Source organism: Amblyomma maculatum, chromosome 1 (assembly GCF_055883805.1).
Source record: "Amblyomma maculatum isolate TAMU_Amacu chromosome 1, ASM5588380v1, whole genome shotgun sequence".
In the NCBI taxonomy this organism is placed as follows: Eukaryota; Metazoa; Arthropoda; class Arachnida; order Ixodida; family Ixodidae; genus Amblyomma; species Amblyomma maculatum.
The window spans coordinates 430,352,700-430,379,201 of NC_139344.1; positions in this window are offsets into that span (position 1 = coordinate 430,352,700).

Below are 26,502 nucleotides of genomic sequence, written 5' to 3' on the forward strand. Positions count from 1 at the left end.
CCTATACTTCAGAAATTTGAACCAATAAATTATATTTTATTTGCGATTTATTTCACAGTGCAATATAAAATATTATCCGTTTATTGAAAGAAGATTTCCTACATTGGCGACTTTGTGTACCCTGTCAGCGTAGAATACGAAGCAAAGTGGAATAATCAAAAATGCGAAACCCTATGTAGTATCTCCTTCTCATATTATCTTGTGTTTGGAATATTCAAATGCGCGATTCTTGCTTGCTTCTATTAGAAAATCACAAGAAGAACCGGCCGAAGCTTCTAGAAGGTTAAGAAGAAGAATGGTGACTATTTAATGACGCCGACGACGGAACAAAACTGAACAATCACTTCTCAACGATTCCACGGAACAGTGGTTTTAACATCTTATAGCCTTGCACTACTGGACGAAAGGATTTACATTACAGACCACTACAAGCATTTAGGGTTAGTACGTGGCGTCCTGCGGTTTGGCCTCTAAGAATAGAGAAGTGAAGAAAAAAGCATATTTTGAAAATTTCCATGCAAATACAGTATAATAGAGAAATGTGCTAGCATTGTGCTGTTTTGCATATATTTTGATACAAAAATGTCCTTTAATACTTCCAGTAGTTGTTTGGAGCGTAATTCTCTCGTTATTGTTAGTTTTATTATCTTTGGCACTCATGAGGGCTTAAACTTTGTTCATTTACCGCTTGTTTAGAATTACTGCTGACTTGCATTAACTTTAAACTGCTATCTCGTGTTGATACTTGCATCAGTGTGTGCTTTTATGAGCAACATGGAGGACGCATAGTCACCACGGCTGCTCAGAAGGCTTTTAGTGCGGCCCCATATCTTGGATGAAACGCCATTAACTTTCAGTGCTCTTCAGAATAACGCAGTCGGAGAATATGGAATGTATGAACGCATATAATCAGCAAAGGTTCACTTTCTTATCTTCAGTGGGACGAACTAAGTTGACAAGGTACGTTTTCGGAATAGGCATTCTTCGGGCAAACCGAGAAAACTCATGACTCTCTGTTTTACATTTACGAAGACTTGTCCCTTACGAAGATGTAAAGCGTTCTAAATTGGCTGCGAAATGTCAAATTCGATACCTTGAGGAAAATGCCGTAAGCCCACCTCAACACCTTCCCACAAGTAAAGAATATAAGTAAAGAACGCTAGGGCCCAGTTAGGGCTTGCAGTATTTGGTAAATAAATAAATAAATAAATAAATAAATAAATAAATAAATAAATAAATAAATAAATAAATAAATAAATAAATAAATAAATAAATAAATAAATAAATATTCGTGCTGCAGAACCAAGCGACCTGGTATGAATGGGTGGTGTAAGTAAATAGCGACCTTCTTAAAAGAATCAGCTCTTGTGCGTTAAAATGATAGGATTGATTGTATTTTTAGCCTGAAATTCACATTAACAGAGCGTTTTAATTAGCGTCTCGCGTTTATTGAAAGAGCTGGGAACGTTATAGAGCCGGACTAGTTATCTTTCAAGGAGTTGGGCTCCTTCGCCGAATTCAAGGTGTAACGAGCAAAGCGGCGTTTATCAGAAAATTATCAGTAAATCATGGTTTATTATAAATAAACGAATCTGGCCTTTGCATATGATTTTAACCACAAAGGCGACCAGGAGCACACTTCTGTGCTTATGAGAATTTTGTGGAAGAGATTTGACCATATGAAGTCGCAAGCCAGTCTGCTGAATTTATTTGAATGAATAAATTTCATAATCATCATCCGTCGTCTGAGGGACAAAAAGGGAGCACGCTTGAAAAGAATTCTAATCACTTGATGTGAGAGAGTGTACACATAGAGTGGACGGTAACTGACAGCTTCCTGGAATCAGTGGCTTGGGTTCGTCGAGCAGTGATCGAAAAAACGAAGTACGTATACGCTAATTACTGGGCACATTATTGTGAATAGTATTATTTAGAAATTAGTGCCCGGTTTTGAAAACCAAATTTACTGGTAATTCTTTAGGTAAGTTCAAAAAGCAGTTTTTGACTAATTCTGCTGTGGGAAAAAACTGCGAGTTACTATGGTGGCGAATTTCATTGAACATTGTGCAAAACTGTAACGTTCTCTTCACATTGAGCTCACGCTCGAAGCTGAGTGCAGGAAAAGAATCACTAAATATCACATGGGGGAAACTGAAATATATCTTTTTGTTCATCACTGCTTATAGGTAAACACACGTGTACGAAAACAGCTAGCAGTATTTACAACCATGGAAAGGGTTTATTTCAACGTTGGCTTTGCAGCAGAGGAAAGCGCACGAAATTCGAGTATTTAGTGCACATATAAAATATTTCATTTAGAAAAAAAACACACTAAGAGGACTGTGGTAGTATTGAAACATGCCACCTAAGCATGTGGTGTGCAGTAATCATACTCAGTCCTTCCTCCGGCATTCTAAACAATGCCTTTTCGAAGCAATTTGTGTTACCTGTAGCCTGATGGCCAGCTGTGCAGAACAGTATTGTGTCTACGCTAGTAAATAGCATGGTGCCGCAGATAATCCACGGAAACTTCAAAAAATTGAGAAGTGGCAGCTCCGAATAATTTTCCTGCTCTGCGTGTAGCATTGCACTGGGGGCTAAGAATTTCTGGCTGCGGACAAACCGCCAGTGGAAACTGACCCTAGCAACGTTTATTCCAAGAACGCTAGCTAGTCAGGCTAGTTTCACACTGCTATTAGAGGAACTAGAGGGTGTGAAATGGGATATTATAGGGGTTTAGTAAGGTTAGGTGGCCGATGAGGCATATACAGTACTGAAGGACGGGCATATACTTTGTTATCTAAGTATACCGGACAGGCGAGAGCTAGGAGTAGGTTTCCTTGCCAATAAGGATATAGCTGGGTATATAGAGGAATTCTCTGCATCATTGAGAGGGTGCCAGGTATCGTGATTAAGGTTAATACGCAGTAGAGACGGAAGGTTGTACAACCCTACTCACCTACATGTAGTCATGATGACTAGGCACTTAAAAGGTTCTACGAAGATGTAGATTCGGAAATGCGGAAAGGAATGACGCAGTATACTGTACTAATGGGCAACTTCAATGCTAAGGTGGTGAAAAAGCAGCCAGGAGACTGGGGAGTTGGTAGCTATTGAATTAGTCTTAGGAAGAGGGAGTTACTAGTTGAGTTTGCAGAACGCAATAACTTAGATATCATGAATACCTTCTTCAGCAGACGGAGGAACCGGAAGTGGACATGGAAAATTCCTAACGGGGAGACTAAAAATGAAATTGACATCGTACGTTTTTCTAACCGCGCTGTTATGCAGGATGTAAAGGTATTCGGGAAGTGCAATGCAGTGAGCACAGGATGGTAAAGTCTGGAATCAGTTTAATTTGGATAGGGAACGAAATAGAGTAGTAAGAAAAAAGTCAATCAACGAATTAGCTGTCAGGGGAACACATACGAGTTCCGTTTCTCGCTACATAATCAAAATTAGGCTCCAACCGAGGATGACAACCTAGAAGCAATGAACAATAATTTAAGAGATACCGTTTTTAGTGCGTTGTAGACGTAGAGAGTAGGAATGCTAGAGAGGTATAAGATGAAAGATTTGATCAAGAAAACCCTAGGTATGAAAGCTTCCAACCCCAAAGCCAGATAAATCTGGCAGAGATGTCAAACTAATAACGAAGCGTAAAGTTGCCGACGTAAGGAAGTATAGGATGAAGATAATATTGTGTTAGCGGTATTCGCTTGTGCTGCTGAGGCTGATGAAGTTCTACAGAGGGCACGCTGAGGGTGGTGAGATGGGCGCTGCCATCAAAGTTAGTTGTACGGACAGCTTTCGGACTTTGATCTTTCCCGTAACATTCCTGGGGAGGTGAATCCATTCTATCCCCTGTAACAAGCTGTATATCCGCATCGGCCGCTACGTCGGTACCACCACAGTGATTACAGACGCCGCTACCTCTACGGCCACCGCACCTGCTGTCGTCATGGCCCAGCTCCATGATCATGGAACCTTCTGCGGGACCGACGACGTTGAGGTCTTCATTTTTTACTTGACTGGGACCGCGCGGCTGGGGTTTGAATCCCATGAAGATGACCTAATATTTTGGTGCATCTGCAAGCAGAAGCTCCACGACCTGTTCGGGAAGCCTATTTGCCGTTACCTAGCCGCTAAGACAGCGCTCGCCTCCCGTGGCCAAACGTCTACAGAGTCTTATCTCACTTACCTCGAGGAAGGCCTATCTTTGTGCCGCAATGTCGACCAAACCCTGTCGGAGGAGGATAAAGTTGGCCACATAGTAAACGGCATTCCCGACGATGCCTTCAACCTCCTGTTGTGCAAGGTCTGTTCCTCCGTGGACTGTGTGCTGCAGGTGTGCCGAGGTTTCGAGCAAGCGAAACAGAGGCGCATATATCACAGTTTAGAACGGCTGCGGAACAAGGCTGCTACCTCCTCCTGTGTCGATCGTCCGACTCCTCGATTGCCTGCTAACAGTACGTTGATCCTCAGCGTCCGCAACGAGCTTGAGGCAATGACTTCCGTAGTGTCATTATCGCATACCCCCGACAGTACCCTGGCCACTGTATTGCTCATTCAGGCTGTTGTTCGCTAAGAGGTTGCGAATATGGGGCTGCCACTTCTGCGCGCCATACGAAAAAGATAAAGATTGAGTCATCAAGAACAGGACGATGGAAACAATATACCAACATCATGCTGAGCATACGTCATGGAAAGAAATGGTCGAAAAATGAGAAGGAAGCTGCAGGGGCTTTGCGGAAATTAGGTCAAAATGAATATAAAGTAAGCTGCACTAGGGCGTCATTATTGCCGGAAGATAACCGGTTCTGTTCAATGACAGGATTTATAGGGTGCCAGTACCTTCCCGTTCATGATAAAGACCCTGATCAGAGATAGAAACGCCAGGGAAAGCTGCAGTCTATATATTAGGCACATTTTGCAAACGCAACTTGACTTGAGCAAGTTGTCCACCCACCAGGAGGAAGTAGTTGCGGTGTTCGCCGGTTCCAAGAAAACAGCCATTATACTATTGTCCGTGTATGCTTGTTTCAGAAACACTACAGTTAAACTTGGATTGCTTAAAATATTAAACATTTAAGCTTCAGAACTCCCATACTAATAGGCGGAGATTTTAAGGTTCCGCATACTGCTTGTCAATGTGATAATGATTCCAAATGGTGTGATCAAGTTCACACTGGTATTACGGAGATGTAGTTCACACTATCAACACATAATCAATAACGGGACGCCACATTGTCTGCGACACGAACACATACTGCACACCCGAGCGACGACTGGCTATAAAAGCCCACCGCTGTGGAATTGCTGTTCAGTTCGGCAGCAGTGCACGCACGTTGCGGTGGACTGATCAACGTATTTTTCACAGGCCTTTGTCGAACCACATTTGGAAGCCCTACCACTGTAATCAGCCCTGCCCTAATCTACCGCTACATCACCGGCGAATACGTCCAAGCCAGCGCAGTTGGAGCCCACCCGAGCGAAGACTGGCTATAAAAGCCCACCGCTGTGGAATTGCTGTTCAGTTCGGCAGCAGTGCACGCACGTTGCGGCGGACTGATCAACGTATTTTTCAGAGGTGAGCACAAACGATCATTGATTAGCTCTTTTAACTAGTAGAATGCGTTGCACTGCTGCCGAACACAGCGAAAGATTTCTTTCATTGTGAAGTGTTTATTTTCTGTCGCATTTTTTCTGCACCTGTCAAGCATGGGAGGCAAAGCTGAAATAGAGAAGTTGCTAGCAGATTTTCGCAGAGAGATGCGTGCAGACATCAGGGAACTTAAGGAGAGCATACGTTTTTTCAGCGACACCTGTGATGAGGTGAAGGAAATAGGAAGTGACATTAAGGCCCTCAGATCAGAAATACAGGCACTCACTGCGAAAAATGAAAGGCTGAAAGCCGAAAACCAAAGGCTTGAAAATCGCCTTAATGAGCTTGAGCAGTATAATCGAGGCAATAATTTGGAAATCAAAGGTGTTCCAGAAGAACACGACTCGACTGCCATTGTAAAAAAAAATCGGTGAACTGGTGGGCGAGACCATACACGACGCAGACATAGATATTTGCCACAGAGTGCCGACAATGAATGGAAGTGATAAGAACATTGTCGTCCGTTTTGTAAGTCGCGCAAAGAGGAATGCACTGCTTGCCAAGACTAAGAAAAAGAAAATTGCCACAGATGACCTTGACATTTCCACAGATGACTCTGACGAGTCAAGTAGTCCGATTTATGTTAACGAGCATTTGACAAGGGAGAACAAACAACTTCTTGGCGCTACTGTCGCAAAGAAAAAGCAAGCTAAATGGAAGTTTGTCTGGACAAGCGGGGGCAAAATCTTTGCGCGCAAGGATGAATCGTCCAATATCATTCATGTTGCTACGAAGAATGACATTGCCCTTATTCACTGACTGTAACCGCAGTTAAATCAACTCCACTGGTTAATTCATGCTGCACGTGTCAATGGATGACTCTACAGAATGTGTTTCACTTGCTGAAAGGGTCAGCCTTTTTAAACCATGCTTTTCTCTGTTTTATTTGAATTTGAGAAGCATACGGAACAAACAGGATGACTTGATTACTTATCTGGATGAACTAGAGGTGAATTTTGACGCATTGTTGTTTTGTGAGACCTGGTTAGATAGAACCGATTCTTCCCCTCAAATTTGTAATTACTCGTGCATGAGGTTGGATCGAAACGGAAAAGGTGGCGGTGTCGCCATTTACTTGCGGCACCAGTACGCAAGTGAGGTAATTGATGACATTACGGATTCAAATCCTGACGTTGAGTTCTTAGGGATTGATACAAATAAATTTATACTTGTTGTGGTGTACAGACCGCCAACCGGTTATAAGCGACGTTTTTTGGAAAAGTTTGAGGAGGTGCTTGAATACTGTAAATCTTGTCAAAAGCCATTCTTTATCATGGGTGATATCAACATCAATACAATTTCTGATGACACTCATTCACGTGATTTTAATAATCTTATTGCATCGTACGGTTGTGTAAATACTGTAACCGAACCAACTCGAATTACTCCCAGCTGCTCTACATTCATTGATGTTTGTGTAACGAACCATGTTGCCTCAGAGTTCATTTCTGGCACGCTTTCGTCCGACATTAGTGATCATCTACCTCTTTTTACGTCACGCATCCCCTATCGCAAAAGACAAATAATGACAATTATTTCCAGCATAGAAATATCAATGAGCTGTCACTCAACACATTTAAAGCTCTAATTCAACAGGTGGATTGGTGTCCAGTATACTTAGAGATTGAAGCAGATAAAGCATACGAAGCGTTCTTAAATATATTCATGAATTGCTATGACTCTGCGTTTCCTCTACAAAGAGCAAAAAAGCGCAAAAAGAAAATAAAGAAACCATGGATAGATAACGCATTATTTAAACGAATAACAGCTAAGAATAAAATGTTCCACAGATTTCTTGCTACTAAAGACGTAAACCTATTTGCGGAGTACAAGAAATTTCGAAACAAATTAAACGCTGATATAAAGAAATCGAAGTTAAAATATTATGAAGAAATGTTTTCGAAAATAAAAAGTAATCCTGCAAAAATATGGAAACAGGTAAACGCCCTCGTCGGCAAAAACCTAAATTCCCCCCCATTGCAACAAATGTTTTTAAACAGCAATGTATACAGTGGCAAACAGTTAGCAGATGAAATGAATAAGTACTTTATCAATACAGCAATGCGCCCCCAACACCCAGCCGACAACAGAAGCAATGTATGTTCACAAATTAAGTCTATAGTACTAAGTGCTGTTACGCCAGCGGAAACTCAAAAACTAATACAGCAGTTAAAGCCAAATGCGGCAAGTGGTTATGATGACATACAAGCCTCGACCGTGAAGTATGTTTCGTCTGAGATTAGCCCTGTATTGTCACATTTAATAAATGTATCTATTTCAACTGGCATATTTTCAGATCAGCTTAAAATAGCTAAAGTGGTACCTATACACAAAGGAGGAACGCGAAATGAGTTCACAAATTACAGACCAATTTCAGTCTTACCGGTATTTTCAAAGGTATACGAAAAGGCTATAAATAATCGTTTGACTGGGTTCATCCAGAAACACAAGATAATCTCACCCTTTCAGTTCGGGTTTCAAAAGAACAAGACGCCCGAAGAGGCCCTGCTTAAAGTAAAATCATTAATTATAAAAAATATTGAAACAAGAATGTACACTCTGGGAATCTTTCTTGATTTAAGAAAGGCCTTCGATTCAGTTAACCATGAAACTTTGCTTTATAAGCTTCACAGGTATGGAATACGAAGCGTTGCATCAGACCTCATTAAAAGCTATTTATCAGACAGACACCAATTCGTAAATCTCAATGGAGACCGCTCCGAAAATCTAGAAATAAAACTTGGAGTACCCCAAGGTTCCATACTAGGTCCCACACTATTTTTGTTGTATATAAATGATATAACTGAGGTTAAACACACACCTGAAATAACCATCTTTGCTGATGACACTAGTATATTTTTCACGGGCAAAAATGTGCAGGGGATCGAAAAGGAAGCCAATCTTTACCTATCCCAGCTGTCTATCTGGCTCGAGAACAATAGTTTGCAGCTGAACACGCACAAAACAAAGTTTATACTATTCAAACCAGTTAACAAAGTTTCTAAAGAAAACATTACACTTAAATACAGAATGAAATATATTGATCAGGTGTCTACACAAAAATTTTTAGGTGTCTGGTTTAACGAAGATTTATCCTGGACTCCGCATATTAATCACCTTCTAACCGATCTTTCCCGTGCCGTAGGTTGTATTAGCCGTATAGCTCCTCTTATCCCTCTCTGGCTTAAAAAAACTTTGTATTACACATTATTTTACTCGCGTCTACTTTATGCAATATTAGTCTGGGGTACCACGACGAAAGGAAATTACGATAGGCTGCTTGTACTGCAGAAGCGCATTCTACGTCTATTTGAAAACTACAAATGTAAAATAAGTGACTTGCCAACCCAGCCACTCTTCCTAAAATATGATTTATTACCAGCCAACAAGGTATATTACTTTAAACTGATGCAAATCATCCATAAAAGAAAGCTGTACACAAGGTACACAGATATATCTCCATATTATGGCTTTCGAACCCTTGTATATAAAACAAAAAAGCCAGAACCAATTATGGCAAACAGGATCTTGAATATCAAGCAGTAAAATTACTAAACCTTCATGAACACAAGATTGATCTTACGTTACCATTTAATTCCTTCAAATCAGCATATAAAGCATTCCTAAAGACCACGGAATATATTTATTGAATATAGGTGCACCCATCTGAATCCCAATGATCAGTTTTCGTTTTTCTTGATGATTTTTTTTTCCTTACAGTCTATGTCGTCATGTTATTTCCTGTCAAACACAGATCCATATTTTTATTGCATTTTTGTTCTCATCTTCGCGCTGTCACATATTCTCTTATGTGTTTGTTTCGCTCCAAAGTGGTGTTATACTGTAAACTGCATTGTGTGTTCCTATGTAACTTGTATATCTATTTTTGTTTTTTTAATTTGCTTTATTGTTAATCAGGACATTTCCCTTTGTATGCGTCGTAACGTGTTGCCTGTTGCGAGCTGCACATGGGAGACGAGGCCTTGTCAGGTTACACGCCTTTTGCCTCGTCTTCCACTTTCACTTGAAAGGAAAATAAAGTGAACTGAACTGAACTGAACTGAGATGACATGATGAATGGGCCCTGATACACCAGTTTCGCAGGAGGAATTAAATGCGCGGGTTAGTTACGATGCCCCCAAAAGCATAAGTTTTAATTTGCTAAAAATTCTGAAAAATAAAAAAAGGCTTCTGAGTTGCATTAGAGGGGCGTACTGTTGAACCAATTCTCTCTATCTTTCATATCGAACCGCCAGACGGCGTCGTCTAGGAAAGATCGCGGAACACCTAGCTCTGGAATCTACCGTCTTTGTGCATATCATCGACCCTGCGACATCAATAGACCAGCTCACGTTATTCGGCAAGTAGACAGGTTCCTTCTGACTCCTCATTCCAATCCAGGTAGCACAGAATGGGGGGCCCCAGTGGGTACGATGTAGACAAGTGGGGCTGGGGAACCATCATATAACCTGCATCGGTCCCTAATGGGGCAAATGTGGGCAAGCTTCATTTAGGCTTGCCCCTGCTCATTCTGCATGGGTCCCATATCAGCATTGCTCAGGCTAATGCAGAGCACATTCCTGCATCCAGACCACAAGGGTTGCTTGTCATGTACTTGAGGGCAATCCAACCTAAATGTGGGCTTTTTATGGGAAAGCCCTCATAGATCCGAAATGAGGCCGCCCCCATTAAATCGTTTTGGGAACTACATCGGCCGTAGTGGGGAAAAAAACGGACATGCCCACATGCTGCCCCAATCGGCCCCTTGAGGTTACTTGGGGACAGCTGAAGTATGAATAAGAGCCCAATTTGGGCAAGCCCTCGTGAAGCCCAAATCAGGCAGCCCTAGCTAATCCGCTTAGGTCCCACGTAGGCTGCAATGTTGCTGGAAGGCGGGCGTGCCCGCATGGTACCAAAATCGGTCCCTTGTCGGGAATTTGAAGGCGCGTGCAACAGCAGGTGGGCTCTAGGATAAAAACAACACTCAGCCCAATTGAGGCTGCCCACACGAAACTGCTTTATATCCCACATGGGCAGTATTGGGGCTAGAAGGCATGTGTGCAATTGTGTAATCATTCTTTCTAACCTTTATTAGTATTGGATGTCGTCCTAAATTATAGATGATTTGTATAACAGTTGTTGCCTTGTTTAGTCGGTTAGAAATATTACATGGCTTTAGTTTTCGCGCTCTTGGAATTTGCGCTAAAATACTAAAACACGCTGATTGCTAACTGGTGCTCTTTATGCGGTTGCTGTGGACAGCCTGCAACTTTCAGTACAATATTACTGTTCGGAACACACATCGCCATAGCCTGAACAAGATGTACATGAAGTCATTGAGGCTGGATTATTGTTATAAATTATTGTAAAATTTAATATTGTGGCTGTTTAGAAAGGACAGACATGTATAAAATATTTACCTAATTTTGAGCATAAATATTGTTTAGGAATACTTGGACTAGGGCTTCCAATCAATTTCCTGCGTCGGACCTCTATGAGAATAATGTGGGCAAGCCCAAGTGCGGCTTGCGCTATAGACCCCGCATCGGTCCTATGTCATTATCCGAGGGGCTAACCGAAATAAAAAAATAAGTGTTCATCCAGACTGGCTGCCCGAATCTGTCCGAAGTAGAACCATCGGGGGGAGTTGGCGGGATATGCCCTTTAGGCAATGCGGGAAAAATGTGGGCAGCCCCGCAGTCCTGCCTGCATCGGTCCCTAGTGGAGCCCATTGGGGCTTTGTCGACAGCCACCTTCAGGCCTACGTCGGCCCTGCTTGGAGCACCCACATTGAGTCCACCGGGGCTGTCCTGCATTGCCTACATCGGACCCACCGAGTCCCCCCCCCCCCCCCCCCCCTTCATAGCCCACTTTGTGCTACCTGGGAAATTTGATCACTTTGTTTTTCTAAAAACCGACCATGTAGGTTCTAATGATGCCAGAGGCTCGTTAGGCCTTGCGACAGACATAGATTGTGTTACCATGGCAACGGCATCGCTGCCGAAGTACGCGCTCAGGTATGTATGTATGAATAATTTTATTAATATGCCGGAAAACGACGGTTTAAAGCGTCGTGATGCTGGTCAAGCATCGACCCGGGGTTACATGCCCTACTCTGCATTACCTCAGTTTGGCCTGTTTGTGGTGGGTTGTGAGGTTTGTGCATTTCGAGCGCACCACGGGCCAGATGGACGGCCCGCAGTTGAATGTCCTATGTCTGTACTTTGCACATCACTTTGAAGTTCCGGCGGGTATGTCTTGAATGCAGCTTCGGTCGAGAACCTGGCGCAGTCCCACATGATGTGCCCGCAGGACCCACTTCACGTACACTGACATATCACTCGTGTAGATGTCTGGGTGGAGGACTTGTAACACTGCCGGGGCGAAGAGTGACCAGGTTTGTACTTGCCTCAGATGGCCGCCTCTTCCTGATTAAGGGCCGGGTAAGGCGGCGGCATTGTCCGCCGTTCTTGGCGGTAACAATTAGTCACTTCCTCGTAGTTGCTCATTTTTTTTTTGAACCACTGCTCATACCTCCGAAAATTTAAATGCGGTTGACGGGATTACCCCAAGTAGAAATTGCAGACCAAAGATTGCGATCACATTTCTCTACGTTTAAAATCGTCGTAATCATGCCACCAAGTACGCTCAATATCTCCCAAGTGCCAAGTTAAACCCTACTAAACTCTTCAAGTTATTGCCTCAGCAGCATACTTGGTGCCACATGATCGACAGGCTGTGGCTGAAAATGAAGTACAATCAGAAACTCATCCTTTTGAAGATCACCAACGAGTTACCTCGTTATTCATTCAAACCAAATCTTACAACACCCAATCTTACGTAACGACCCCTGTGGTTTCGTGCCGGGGCGTGATTCTCCCTTACCTCTCTCTCAAAACCCCACCAAATTATCTGGTGACAGCTACAAGCCAAAACGTTTCCCTCCTCAGCTTGATTGGCCTTGGACGACCCCGGCCGGTACGACTCCGATTGCTCGCTATGTGGCAAATCTAGAGCCACCTTCAATCACATAATGTTTTTATGCGGCGATTTCAAGCCACCGCTCTAATGGGGCCTGACGGAGCAAGAGGGTTGGGAGATCGCGGATTCCAGTTCGGACCCAGCAGCGTAAAATATGCTGGCTGACTGGGCTGAAGCGGTCGCTGACAGGCATGGTCTGACAGAAACTAGCCGGGATCAAGAACCAGCTCAATCCTTGTATTGTACCCTGGCTCCCACAAAAAATGTTTTATCACCATTCATGAAATCTAAAGTGACTTTCAGAAACCGAACGTTTAGAAAGCCTTGAATCATGGCATGCGACGATCCTGTCTGCTGGTATGATGGAAGAGACCGAGTCAGTACCAATAAGGTTTGAAGGCACCCATGTACCTCGACGAGTTCTGTTCCGCTGCGTCTTGTACAGATCCAAAACTGAAAGGACCGATGATTTGAATTGCAGCAGGTGCCGTGAATATGGTAAAAGTCTGCCGAACTGCCCTCACCCTCCGACATATCAACGCAGCCCCACCTGCTCAGCCCAGCTCAAACAACAAAATGAACCACACCGTTGCACCACTTTTTGCTTCCACTGCAGTAGAACCACCCTACTTGTGACCTTGTACAGGAACAAAACGACCAAAAGAGCCATAGACCGAAATGCATATCACCAACTGAAAAGTCTCGGAGGACAGCTGAAACCTTCCGAGCAAGAACAGAAAAAGCGATCTACTTTCCGGCATATCTACAAAGCGACTATCGACTACGCAACAAACATCGCCTGGTAACCCTTTCAAAAAGAATACGCAACATCATCACCCCCAAGCCGTGAGGACTCCTCCCGCCTATCACTGGCAAATCAGGAGACTCTACAACCCCCTTGGAACAATTTCTGGTATCGAGAAGTTGAGGAACAGCCAGCTGCCCGACGTCCGCCACTCAAGTCAGCTACGCTCCAACCAACGAGTAAGCCGAGCTCGCCATTTCTCATATTCTGTCCCAAAGCTTTCTCTTATATATCTTCCAATTCCACACCAGTTATCACAACCGACAATTATATGCGGAACATAACAGATCGTAACGACCCTATTTATGGTATCTTGTAGAAGAAACTTCCGCCATTCGCCAAGCATTCGAACTTATGCATGCCCCCCTTAGTAATGTCCTGCAGGATGACGAGCGCATAAAATTCCTGACTCATTATCTCAAACGGCTCTGTCCATCTACATCAACCGAAGTAACTGCTCCATGCTCCTCCTACACCCCCCCCCCCCCCCCCCCCCCCCGAGAAGCGTACAAACGCAGCTTAACAATGGCTGCGAACACTAACATACACATTGAACAGTGGAATGGCAGGAGCCTCAGTGCCAATTGAAAACTCATTATCCAATGGCTCCTGACTTAACGCTGCCAGCACCAGGTCATTTTCATTCAAGCATCACGTTCTTTTAAATGTATTCCGGGCTACCGTGTCCTGCATGCCGCTCATGGCAGCGATTGAGTCCCGTTAGTGAGCGCTTATATTCGTCGGTACATGCGATATGAGGACATTCACGTCCACTCTTCTCTTGAATATCACCTCAAGGTATCATCACCATCACCATCCCCAGCCTGACTATACCTACTGCAGGACGAAGGCCTCTCCCATATTTCTCCAATTAACCAGCTTCTATGCTAGCTGCATCCACTTGACCCCTGCGAACTTCTTAACCTCATCCACCCAACTAACTCTCTGCCGCCCCAGCTGCGCTTCCCTTCCCTTGGAATCTAGTTTGTTACCCTAAGCGACCATCGGTTATCCTCTCTTCGCACTACATGTCCTGCCCATGCCCATTTCTTCTTGATTTCCACTAGAATGTCAGTAATCTTGAGTTATTTCTCTGACCCTATCTGCACGCTTCCTATCTCCTAATGTTACCCCTACCATATTTCGTTTCATATCCCTCTGGGTTGTCCTCAATTTAAGTAGAACCCTCTGGGTTAGCCTCCACGTTTCAGCCCCATAGGTGAGTACAGGTAAAATGCAACTGTTGTATACTTTCCTCTTGCGCGATACCGGTAAGCTGCTAGTCATAATCTGCGAGTGCTTGCCAAATGCGTTCCATCCCAATCTTATTCTTCTTGTTACTTTCTTTTCATGGTCCGGAAATGCGGTTACTACCTGCCCTAAGTAGACATATTCGCCTACAACTTCCAGTGTTTCGCTATCTAACGTAAACTGCTGTTCCTTATGAGGCTGTTGAACATTACCTTAGTCTTCTGCATATTGATTTTCAGGCCTACCTTTCTACTTTTCCTGTCTACGTCAAAATCATTGTTTGCAGCTCGTCTCCCGAGTTACTTAGCGAGACAGTGTCATCAGCAAAGCGTAGATTATGGAAGTATTCTCCATATACCCTTATCTTTAACTGCTCCCATTCCAAATCTTTGAATACTTCCTCTAAGCAAACTGTGAATACCTCAACGCATTTACACTGTATTCTGATCACTTATCTCGCTCTTGGTCCATTGCTGAGGCACTTTACTTCAAGCCTGTTTCAAGATTTCGACTTCTTTTTTGGTGGGCACTATAATGCTTTACACTTTATCTGGGGTTTTCTACGCATCTCTCGACCTAGCCGAACTCAACGACGCATTAACGGAGCTCAAAGAACTGTTTATAATATTTCAAACTCCATTATTCGGGAAGGCTACAGCCACCAACAATCCACAATGCCTGACATCAACATCACAGAGCGCCGCAGACTGCGATATGTCACCCGGCAGGTTAGAAATAAAAACTGCTCAGCCACCATAACATTATTCAAATCCCTGTCCTAGCTGTACCCTTCCGCGTAAACGTAAAATGTCCCACAGAAACTGCAATACCTTTCGCTCTAGTTCGATACCTTTTTACTACTGGCAGTCCTCAGAAATGGACAAAAGCACTCAAGCAGTCCCAGAAACAAGCTACGGTGGAGAGTCTCACTTGAGCTCCCTCAGATAATCCGGACCCTTAACTTGTACGCATCTGGAAGAGTTGGAAACGACTCTTGCGCATCCTTCGAACGCAGCCCAACAATTCTCGCCTGTCACAGCGTGTCACCAAATTGACGCGACATGTCAAAGAACATTGCGTTACACTTGATACGAATGAATGATTAGAAATTTCTTGCACCATTAACGGCACATTAAATAAAAAAAAACCTGGCACTTACTCTGAGAAATCCTCGGTCTTCAACCGGCTTCTGTTCCTACTCTTGAGAAGCACTATTCGCTACTAGGCGCGGATGCTTTGACAAAAGAAATCCGCAATCTCTACATTCCTCCTCCCATACGTAGTTTTTATTTCCGTACCCTGGTGCTTCCAATGCAGAACGCAATGAACCGTTTACTCTTACGGATCTTGACTGGGCGCTAGAACAATTAAAGGGGACGTCAGTCCCAGGTGAGGACCAGATTACGTACTCACTCATTCAAAAACTCTCAGACAAGACAAATAACATTTTGTGAGCATTATAAACTTGGATTGGGAAGACAGCACCCTCCCACCATCTTGGGAAGAATCACTTGTAACCATAATGCCAAAGCCAGGAAAAAAACTGTGCTTCAAACACCTCTGTCCACTTTCTCTAACATTATGCCTGGGAAAGACCATGGAACGGATGGTACTCAATCGGCTCGCGGCTTATCTTGAATCCCCAGATGTATTTTACCCTCAACAAATTGGCTTCCGAAAAAGTGTGTCTACTCAGAACCCCTATTTATTACTCACGCACGAATTTGACCCTATGCCCTCTTCACAAATCCAACCCATAGTGGCCCTTGATATGTGCAAGGCCTTTGATAAGCTTGCTACAATCATCTCTGTAATATTCTTGCCGCTACTGGGTGTCCAAATATGTATGGCTACCTCACTGCATTTGTGCGTGACCACACGGCCAAGATCTCTCCTAGATTGTGTCTCTAATCCTTTACCCCTCACACGTGGTATTCCTCAGGGCGCTATTCTGTCATCCAACCTTTTTAATCTTAGAATGGCTCCCGTATCTCGTATTCTAGCGTCAATCCAAACCAAAAACGTACATTATATGCAGGCGACCTTACTCTTGTGCTTTTTGGTCTTCTGGAGAAGTAGAGGACACCCTACAACAAAGTATCGATGCAGTCGCTAGTTATTTTGAAAAATAGGGCTATTTTTCTCACCTGAAAAATCAAAATTGATGGTGAATACAAAGCCTTGCTGTCAACGCCAGCATAACCATTTACTCAATCCCACAATGGCAGGTCACCCATTTCCGCGCGTATTCTAGACTAATCAACTAATCATGTCAACGTTCCTACAACCGTTATGGTTTGCAATCAGCCTATACATCTAGTTCGCCGCATTGCCAATAAGCACGCGGGGCTACGCAAGGGTGAGTTCAGGTAGCTTGTTCACGCATTAGTAGTCAGCAAAATGTTATATACAATTGCATGCCTCACTATAACCTGTCGTCAGACATCAGATCGAGGTTGCGCTCGATATATTGTACAAGGCTGCACTAAACGTCCCTGTACATACGTACAAGGAGCGCATATACTCTACGAGGCTGTTCTTGCCCCTGGGAGACCTCATAGAGCAACATCGAGACCGCTAAATGGCACGTCTTTCCAGCAACAAACAAGGACACTGGTTACTTCATCAAGCTTCAATCAAACCTAACATTACAACTCAATTCCCGCTTCCAGATAACCTCAGAGTAATCCATACAAAAAAAAAAAAACAAAAAAAAAACGTTGCATCCGATACTAACGCAGACGTTCCACCTGCGTTTCCAAACATTTTCACCCTACTGACTCCGCGATCGTCTACACAGATGCATCACGAAACAACGTCAGGGCGGCTGCAGAGCTGTAGCGAGGTATAGTGACGCATACCATCGGTCCTTACATAGATCCTCTGCTGTGCTGTGCGATGTCAGTGCACGTTAAAGAACCCCAGGTGGTCTAAATTTCCGGAGTCCTCCACTACGGCGTCTCAAATAGCCTGAGTTGGTTTGGGACGTTAAACCCCCCAAACCAACCAACCAACCATAGATCCTCTGCCTATAGCGACTCTCAAGACCCTGCCAATCGTTGCCAGTATTCAAGACTTCGCACAAACACCTCCCAATCCTTCAGTAAAGTAAGTCCATATACACTGATTCAATACAGGCTATACGCGCCATTCGTACAGGTCGCATTCCTGAAGAACTGCAGGATGATCTATACAGCGCTCTCACCAATCTATGTCCTAACGCTATCACACTGAGGCGTATTCCTCATCACGCTGGAATACCGCGAACTTCAGCAACGGTGCCTGGGATTCTTCGGCCTTATCCACACACGCGGGACACTAATCTTAACTACAAACAAAAATGAACATTCACTATGAAAACGTTAGAGAAACTTCGTACACTGCCTGACAAATCCCTCACCACCACGCAAATATGCATTCTTAGACGCCTACAACTAAATGCACTCCATACTCGTGGGCGATCGTTCCCATATCGCGTATACCAAAGACTTCCAGTTTCAATTAGGCAACGCGTGAAAATATGGTAGAAGAAAAAAACGTTTTCCGTTTACTTTTGCCCGCACGGGCACGCACAGGATATAAAAAGACGCATTATGCTTGAAGTGCAGGCGCAACAGTTTGATAGGCGATATAAAGTTCCAAGGTAAAAAAGGAAGGATCCTAATACGGAGGTGTTCATAAATAAAGCGGAACAAAGCTTGCCAGTCGTTAGCTTGTCAAGTCAGATTAACACAAATCGAAAACTCATTGGTGTGACTGGCACACACCACGTGAAGGAAGAAAGAAGAGTGCACTGAAAGTGACATTATATGCGAGTAATATGCAACAGTATCGTTTGCAGTTGCTCATAAACTTTTATTGTTAGTAAGGGATCGAAACGGCATTATTATCGCCGCAATGGGATGGGCCCAACACATGTACCTGAACGTAAAAGTAAATCTCATAATTAACAAGTCGATTTTACCTCAACGGCAATGTAAATTAACTTTCTTCAACTTTACCGTTTGGTGAAAATATTTTCAGCGATATTCTCTAGCGCACGAAGGCTAGCTAATCGCGGCTGCCGTGCAGGTGCGGCCGCGGTGAAATCGTGGCCCTGCAGTCGCCAAAAAAACTCCTGCGCGGCGGCGCGCTGGTCGGCAGAAAATGGCCGCAGCCGGGAGCGGCAAAACAATCTGGTCTATGTATACCAGTGCTCTTCAGCGTTGATCAGTTTCCCCATACACAAAGCCAAAGAGAAGGCCAGGAGACAGGCTGAGAAGTGTAAGGAGCAACGTGCAGATGAAACCGAGAAAGATGCTGATTGCAGAAACGTAGTGAGAGGTATGCAACTAAGCATTCAGTTTCCACCTCTGCGTGTGACGATTCCGAGGCAAGCTGCTCGAATTGCCAGTGTGAGTCCTCTCCTGTAAAGCCTAAGTTTACCAAACAAGAATGTTGGAATGCATTTAGGCGGAAACGTCTTGCCGAGGAAAGTGAAATCGCACTACTTTACCGACCACAAGCGCGTATTCATTGGGAATAATAAGTTAGACAAGGTATAGTTTGTCTGTCTACGTCGATACACCGAAGCACAACCAAGCCACCACAAAGCGAATCATAAGCGTAGCCAAGCAGCCGTCGCTTCCACAAAACAACCAGGTTTCACCAGAGCTACACCACAGCCAAAGTTTTTCGTCGTCAACATTTTGCTGGCCACATTTTGCTAGATTATAAAACGTTTACAGCCACCCTCCTGCCATGTTGGTTGGAACGGTATAAAAAATACCATACTCGACCAACTGGTCTCCGTATGAGCCTTTATACAGAACATGGGTTGGATATACTGGCTGAAGCTGTAATACATTTGATGCCACATACCAAATTTGTACGCCTCGGGGTGGCTACCGAAGTAATGACGGCATCGAAAACGTGTTACACGCTAAGATATTTGATTATTTGTAAAACTATGGACATTCCTAAACAGATCATACAAACGGTTAAGGACATTAATCTGCTTAAGGACAGTACGTTTTCAGTCAGGGTAACCAGACAAAAAATCGTCAATTATGCCTCGAATAGGGGTGTTCCCGAAGGATATGGTTTTAGCCTCTTTGCTTTTTGACTTTGTACGTACTCATCAGACTGACGGGGAAATTAGCTGCAATACAAGAGGAGCACTTCGTTATTTAAGCAGACGATATCACGATTTGACCTGCTTTTATTACACCTTGAGGCATAGCATATTTATCTGCATCAGGCGATAAGTACACTGTAAGTAAATCCACGGTGCAGGTACAGATCTGCCGCCACATAAGTCAGCTTTATTCATGTTACAAACAAGACTGGAAGGAAACAATGTGCAACAAAAAGGTTGATGCAAAGATTAGAAATCAGGTGCTACAATAGGTGGATGCGTTGAGAGACCTCGTCCTAGATATTCATAGATCTGAAAAAGGAACACAATGGCTCTACAGGTGAGAAAATCAGCCGCAACTTCCTTAATGTTGAGAAAACGTATTTCGACTAGGGGAGTCTCCTCGAGGGAATCCACATAGATGTCTCGGTAGCGCACCCATCGCTATTTCCTCTCCCCGGGTCGATATATACCTCCCCTCCCATCCTGCGCAGCCTCGACGCTCGATAGGGCTAAATATACTATAGCTCAATTTAATGGGGTGGGGGTGGCTGGCCGCGTAGTTAACGAAGTAGAAAACCCGATTCCCACAGTGCAAAGGCAATGCTGAATTGTAATATCTGCGGTTGTTTCATTTACATGCTCTTCTTGTGCGTCCATTTAATGGCACAATTTTCCCCTAATCATCTAAAGCCTGCCAGGTATCACCTGGACCTGTTACTACTCATACTTATGCAGAGCATCAGGGATCTTATTTTGTTCACACAACTGTAGCGACTGAAACATTAAGCATGTTGAAATATTCAGCATTCTCAGAGATGCAACATCCACATAACGGCTAAAATAATTTTGTTTTGTTTCCTAGAAAAATTATTTTTTTTATCTTGTGGTACAGCTATGCAATTGTACATTTCGTCAAGTGCGATTTTCTGCTTACATCACATGCTATTAGTTATTGGCTAGCGCAGTAACCAACGTAGTTTCATGTTTGCACGTAAATGTTGTGAAATTGTGAGTTATTTTTCATGTCCTTCGTCTTACGATGTCATTATGCTGTTCCTCAAGGTAATGCTCCCTGGACGTCGTCCCTGTTAGACTAACGTTCTTATTGAAATACCGTAGTTACAATAATTCCTGCTTTCCTGAGTGGATTTGATGCGATCACAAACAAACAGCGACCATTATCGCATTTCAGTTTGCTCACCTAGGAGAAAAATGATGTTAATTCTGGGAAAAGAATGGTAAAGTTTTAGACTGAATACCACTACTTTATTGCCAAATTTTTTTCCAATTAGTCTGTTATTCAGTAATGCTGCCCGCTGCACTCAAAGAACAGAGACAGCTTTTAGCTTTGTTCATTACAAGAGTTTTATTACTTGGATGTTAACACGTCTAGTTTGAATTGCTTATAATACCAATAACTGTGGGAATGGACAGTGCAGAACAACCTGACGCAGCACTCAGTGTACGAGACCACATAACATCATAATTTATTATTCATCACAATGGGCTTTGACGTCACTGGGAAGGCTCACGCCGCAGGCCTCCTCGTAATGGTCGACGCAGTTTTGGGGCAAAGAATCCTTGACATACTCTCGAGCCCAAAGAACACACTCTGCCAAGTGAAAATTTCAATACTAGTGAAAAAAATTTCGATTCATAATTACATATGCTTTTGTCACTATATATGTGGTTATTTCTGACAACCTAATATAATCTCCAATAGGTGCTAAATAGGAACAGGATTAGAGTTCCAGGGCAGGTATTTTATTCTTTATGAAATGATATAATTACATTTTACTTGCATTTTAACTTGGCATTTGACATATCTGGGTGTCATAAAAGCTCATAAGATTTCCTCGCGAAACATGTATTGGGCCATTATACTGGATCTTCTCATGCACCGTGTACTTTTCGCGGATGGGAGTGCTACTTAAGGCTACCAAGGTGTCCGGTGTAAAATTAGTATTTATATCCTGGAATACTATTGAAACCTACACACTTCATACGCTAGATGGGAGCACACATAACTTGACTAACTAAAAGGTACGGCGACGTAACTAATTACTGGCATGTCGTACAAAGCTGTTATTTATTGCAGTAGATGACTTTTGGAAGATGCGCACTACGTGAGCCTTGAAATGGAAGGAGAAAAGATGAAGCAAAAACGAAGAGGGAGGAGTAATCGCAAGCTAAGCCAACGTTTCGACAAGCGAACTTGTCAACGTCTGGGCGAAGATAAGTCCATGAAGACTAGTGCAGTGCTCGAACCGTTGGGATCGGCTTCCTAACGGAGACTCCCTATCTTCCCTTATGCGGTGTTCTTTTATGCGAAGCTTTGTAGTAGTGCTTGTAGTCAGTGTAATAGAATCCTGGATACAGTTCTATTGAATCTGAAAAAAAAGAGAAATAAATTTAGAAATTCTGCCTTACCGTTTCCTTCATACTCCAATTGCTGGATGGCACAGTACTCGTAGTCTGTGTAATAGAACACACCGTGCAGCACCGTTGGATCTGAAAACAAAAGGACGACAAACCAGCGGCGTTCCAATTGTCTCCCCTGTCCGACGCGATATATAGTTTTTTGCAGATTTTGCAGCCCCCCCCCCCCCCCCCCCATTGCAGCGCACCAAAATACTTACAATTGTCCTGTTGCAGTACAATGTATGCCCCCCTCGAGCTGATTTTAGTCTGAATTGCAGGCTGCGTATGAGTTACCTGGTACATTTATCTATTAATTATTCATTGAAGGCGAACGATTATAGAAGGGAGCGGCAGATGCATAAAACAGGGAATGGACACAAAAAAAAGTGGACAGCAATAAATATTGGAAAGAAAAAATGCGGTCAAAATATGTAATACCATGTTACATACTCTAAGCCACAAAAGCAGAGGAAAACAGTAAAGGGTGAGGAATTGTCGCAATGACGACGTAAAGGTAGCTGCAGGCCTATGCAGTGAGATACCAAAGACACCCATGAAGATTTTAACTTTACATGTAGTATTGCTTGCTTCATGAGCGTGGTATGGGATATCGTAGGCATTTTGATATATTGTAAAGACGAAGAGAAGACAACGCTGCGGCGTCGCCATCACCATTGCTTGTCTCCGGCGCCCATCTCTCGCGCTGAAGCTGTGCCCTTCGGCTGACTATTCGATCCTTCTGTGCCAGAGCTACTGGCATCGCTAGACGTTCGACCAAACTATTAAATCCATATTTCACTTGGTGGAGGTCAATCTGAGGTTCCCTGTACTCATCTCGCCCTGGAACGTCGCAGCAGAACGTTGCCTACCCCAACGGCGGTGCCGACTTCATTGCACCTAGCTCCACCCGTCACGTGCACAGGTGCGCTTCGTCTGCGGGACCCCGCTACCTTCAGTGGAAGCAGCGGTGAGGACGTCGACGATTAGCTGTCCGCTTACGAATGGGTCAGACGTCGCAATAACTATGACGACAGCCGTAAGCTCAACAATATCCTCTTTTACTTGATCGACGTAGCTAATTTGTGGTTTTGAAACCACGAGTCGGACTTTATCACCTCGGCTAATTTCAAGCCAACTTTTCTGACCTCTTTGGCCACCCCGCCGTCCGAAAACTCCGCACGGAACAGCATCTTCGGTCGCGAGTGCAGATGACCGGTGAAACGTCCACCAGTTACATTGGGGACATTGTTGATTTGTGTCGCCGCGTTGACCCGACCATGACTCAGGCCGGTAAGACACGTCATGTCCTCACAGGAATTCATAGCAGCGCCTTCAATATGCTCATCGCCAAAGGCCCCACTACGGTCAAAGAAATCTACGACCTCTGCCAAAGCTATGACGAGCTCCGCAAGAAGCGTGTTTCGATTCGCCAGCCTGACGCTTCGCTCGCTGGACGAGCCGCGAAGGAGTCATCTAGCCTATCCGAAGACATCAAGGCGTCAGGAGGTCGCGCGACAACTGTCCCTGCAGCCATATGTTAGGGATTGGTCCCCAACTGGCCTTGCTCCGGAGCTTCGCCGTGAAATCCAGCGACATGTCTCTGATGTCGTCACTAAACCTGCTCCTCAATCAGCTCAGGTCGCACCCTGAATGCCAATCTCCGCGCCCACAATTTCGTCGTCCGGCGTTACGCCACTGAGTTACGCTCCAGCATTCGCGCCGACTCATCCTAAGGTACTGCGTCGCACGTATCCCGAAGTCATTTCAAGTCCACCTCCTGATCCAGCATATGCCCATGCTTGGCCCCCAATGCGTTCGGCACCAAAAGCTTTTGCTCCCCCCTTGCTTAAGACATAATCTCCATGGCGCACTTCAGATAACAGGCCTATTTGCTAGCACTGCGGCATCCCTGAGCACACTATACGCGACTGCCGGTGTCGCCTAAAGATGACGTTTGCTGCACGGACTGTGCCATCTTATTTGGCGCCCAAGTTCCCAGTCCCATCGGGTACTTCAACAGCACCCCCTAATCCTCCGGGCGTCCTGCCTCGTCGTTCGTCATCACCACGTCATCGCTCCATTTCGCCAATGCGCCGACGACCCGCTACCCAGCCGGAAAACTAACCGCCGCAGTTCGCGAGGCACGAACTGCGTATTCGACAGAATTTCAAAGTCCTCATCTTAATCCCGCGAATGTTGTTGCTGTCATCGTTGGTGTTGATTACTCTTGCGCTTGTCGATACTGGTGCCACTGTATCAGTTATTAGCCAAAAACTCTGCCGCTTCCTGCGAAAAATGACTACGCCTCTCGAGGGGCTATTCCTTCGTACCGCATCCGCTCACATGCATACAGCTGACGGCTGTCTGTACTGCTCGCGTCGTCATTGCTGCAGCCTTGTGCATCCTTGAATTCGTCGTTCTCCCCACATGTTCTTAACGTCATTCTCGGCTGGGATTTTTTTGTCCCAGCTTTATGCTATCATTGACTGCGCCAGTCCTCAAAGAGGTCTTTGAACCAAGTGATGCACCGTCAGATGCCCTGCTCCACGAGCCGTGTCCTCGTGTTGCGGCCAAACTACATGAAGCTCATGACACAACAATCCCACCCGTTACCGCTGTTCTGGTTCCCCTCACTGCCTCTTTTAGCACCGCCGCGACAGTCCTCTTTGTGCCCTCTAACGTTGTCTGTCGCCGCCGCTACTTACAGCTGCCGTTTGCAGTCCTTGGCATGAACAACGGCGCTTGCACACTTCTGGTAGCCAATCCTCTTGCCTATCCCATTATGTTGATCGAAGGGAAGTGTCTCGGCCGCTTCGAGCCCGTGCACCTTCTGTTCGCCTTTGATGATATGTCATTACCTGTTTGCCAAGTTGACGCCTTGATTCCAACTCGGATGGCTTCCGATACGCTAGAGCGGAACCTTTTCGACCATTCTGTGGGCAGCGCTCTAGAGCCGCGCCGCCGTGAGCAATTTTGTTGACCCTCTACACAATTTCTGCTCCTCCTTAGACATCCCGCAATCTTGCTTTGGCCGCACGACGACCGTTTCCCACCTCATCGACACTAGCGATCACCCACCTCTCCATCACCGGCCGTATCGTGTGTCTACGACTGAGCGCCGTGTTATTGCGCAACAAGCCGATGACATGCTGCAACGCGGAGTAACTAGAAAATCCTCTAGTCCATGATCGTCTCCTGTGGTCCTAGTTAAGAATTAGGATGGCTCAATACGATTTTGCGTTGATTATCGCCGCCGCAACATAATTATTCGACGTGATGTGTTCCCCCTCCTACGAATCGACGATGCCCTAGACTGCTTGCTGGCGCAGAATTATTTTCCGCACTCGATTTGCACTCCGGATATTGGCAGGTGCCCATGGCAGAGGCGGATCGTGCTAAGACCGCCTTTATTACCCCAGACGGACCATATGAATTATTGTTATGCCATTCGGACTCTGTAACTCCCCAGCCACATTTGAAAGAATGATGGACACCGTACTGCGCGGCCTGAAATAGAACATCTGTTTATGCTACCTCGATGATATCGTCGTCTTTGCAACCGACTTCCCGACCCGCGTGACTCGACCTCGCCACGTCCTCCCCCGCCTAACCCGCGCCGGTCTTCAACTGAACCTCAAAAAGTGCTCCTTCGGTGCCCGCCAGCTCACAATACTCGGGCATGCTGTGTGCAGAGGTGGAGTTCTGCCTGATCCTGAGAAGCTGAGTGCCGTTGCTGACTTTTCGAAACCGACCACTTTGAAACAATTGCGAAGCTTCGTGGGCTTCTGCTCGTACTTTCGTTGTTTTGTTCGGAGGAGGGGAAGATCATCGCAGGCTGGCGATCAAGAGGAGAGGTTAGGGGTGCCTTTCAAGAGATGTATAATAGGGACTATGATGCTTGCGACATTCCGAACAAAACAGAAGTGACGTGTAGTGATGCGGCATGCCTGTTTTGTTCGGAATTTCTCAACCACCTTACACAGCTCTTGAAAGGCACCCCTAACCTCTCCTCTTCGTCGCCAGCCTGCAATGATGCATTCACGACACTACGCATTGTTCTGACGTCCCCGTCAATCCTTCGTCATTACGACCCCACTGCACCTACAGAACTTCACGGTGATGCCAGTGGTGTCGGCCTCGGCGCCGTCATCGCCCGACGCAAGCCTGGGCTCTCCGAATACGTTGTCGCCTACGCAAGCCGGGCTCTTACCAAAGCCTAGTCGAACTTCTTCGTTACCGAGAAAGAGTGTTTAGCAATCG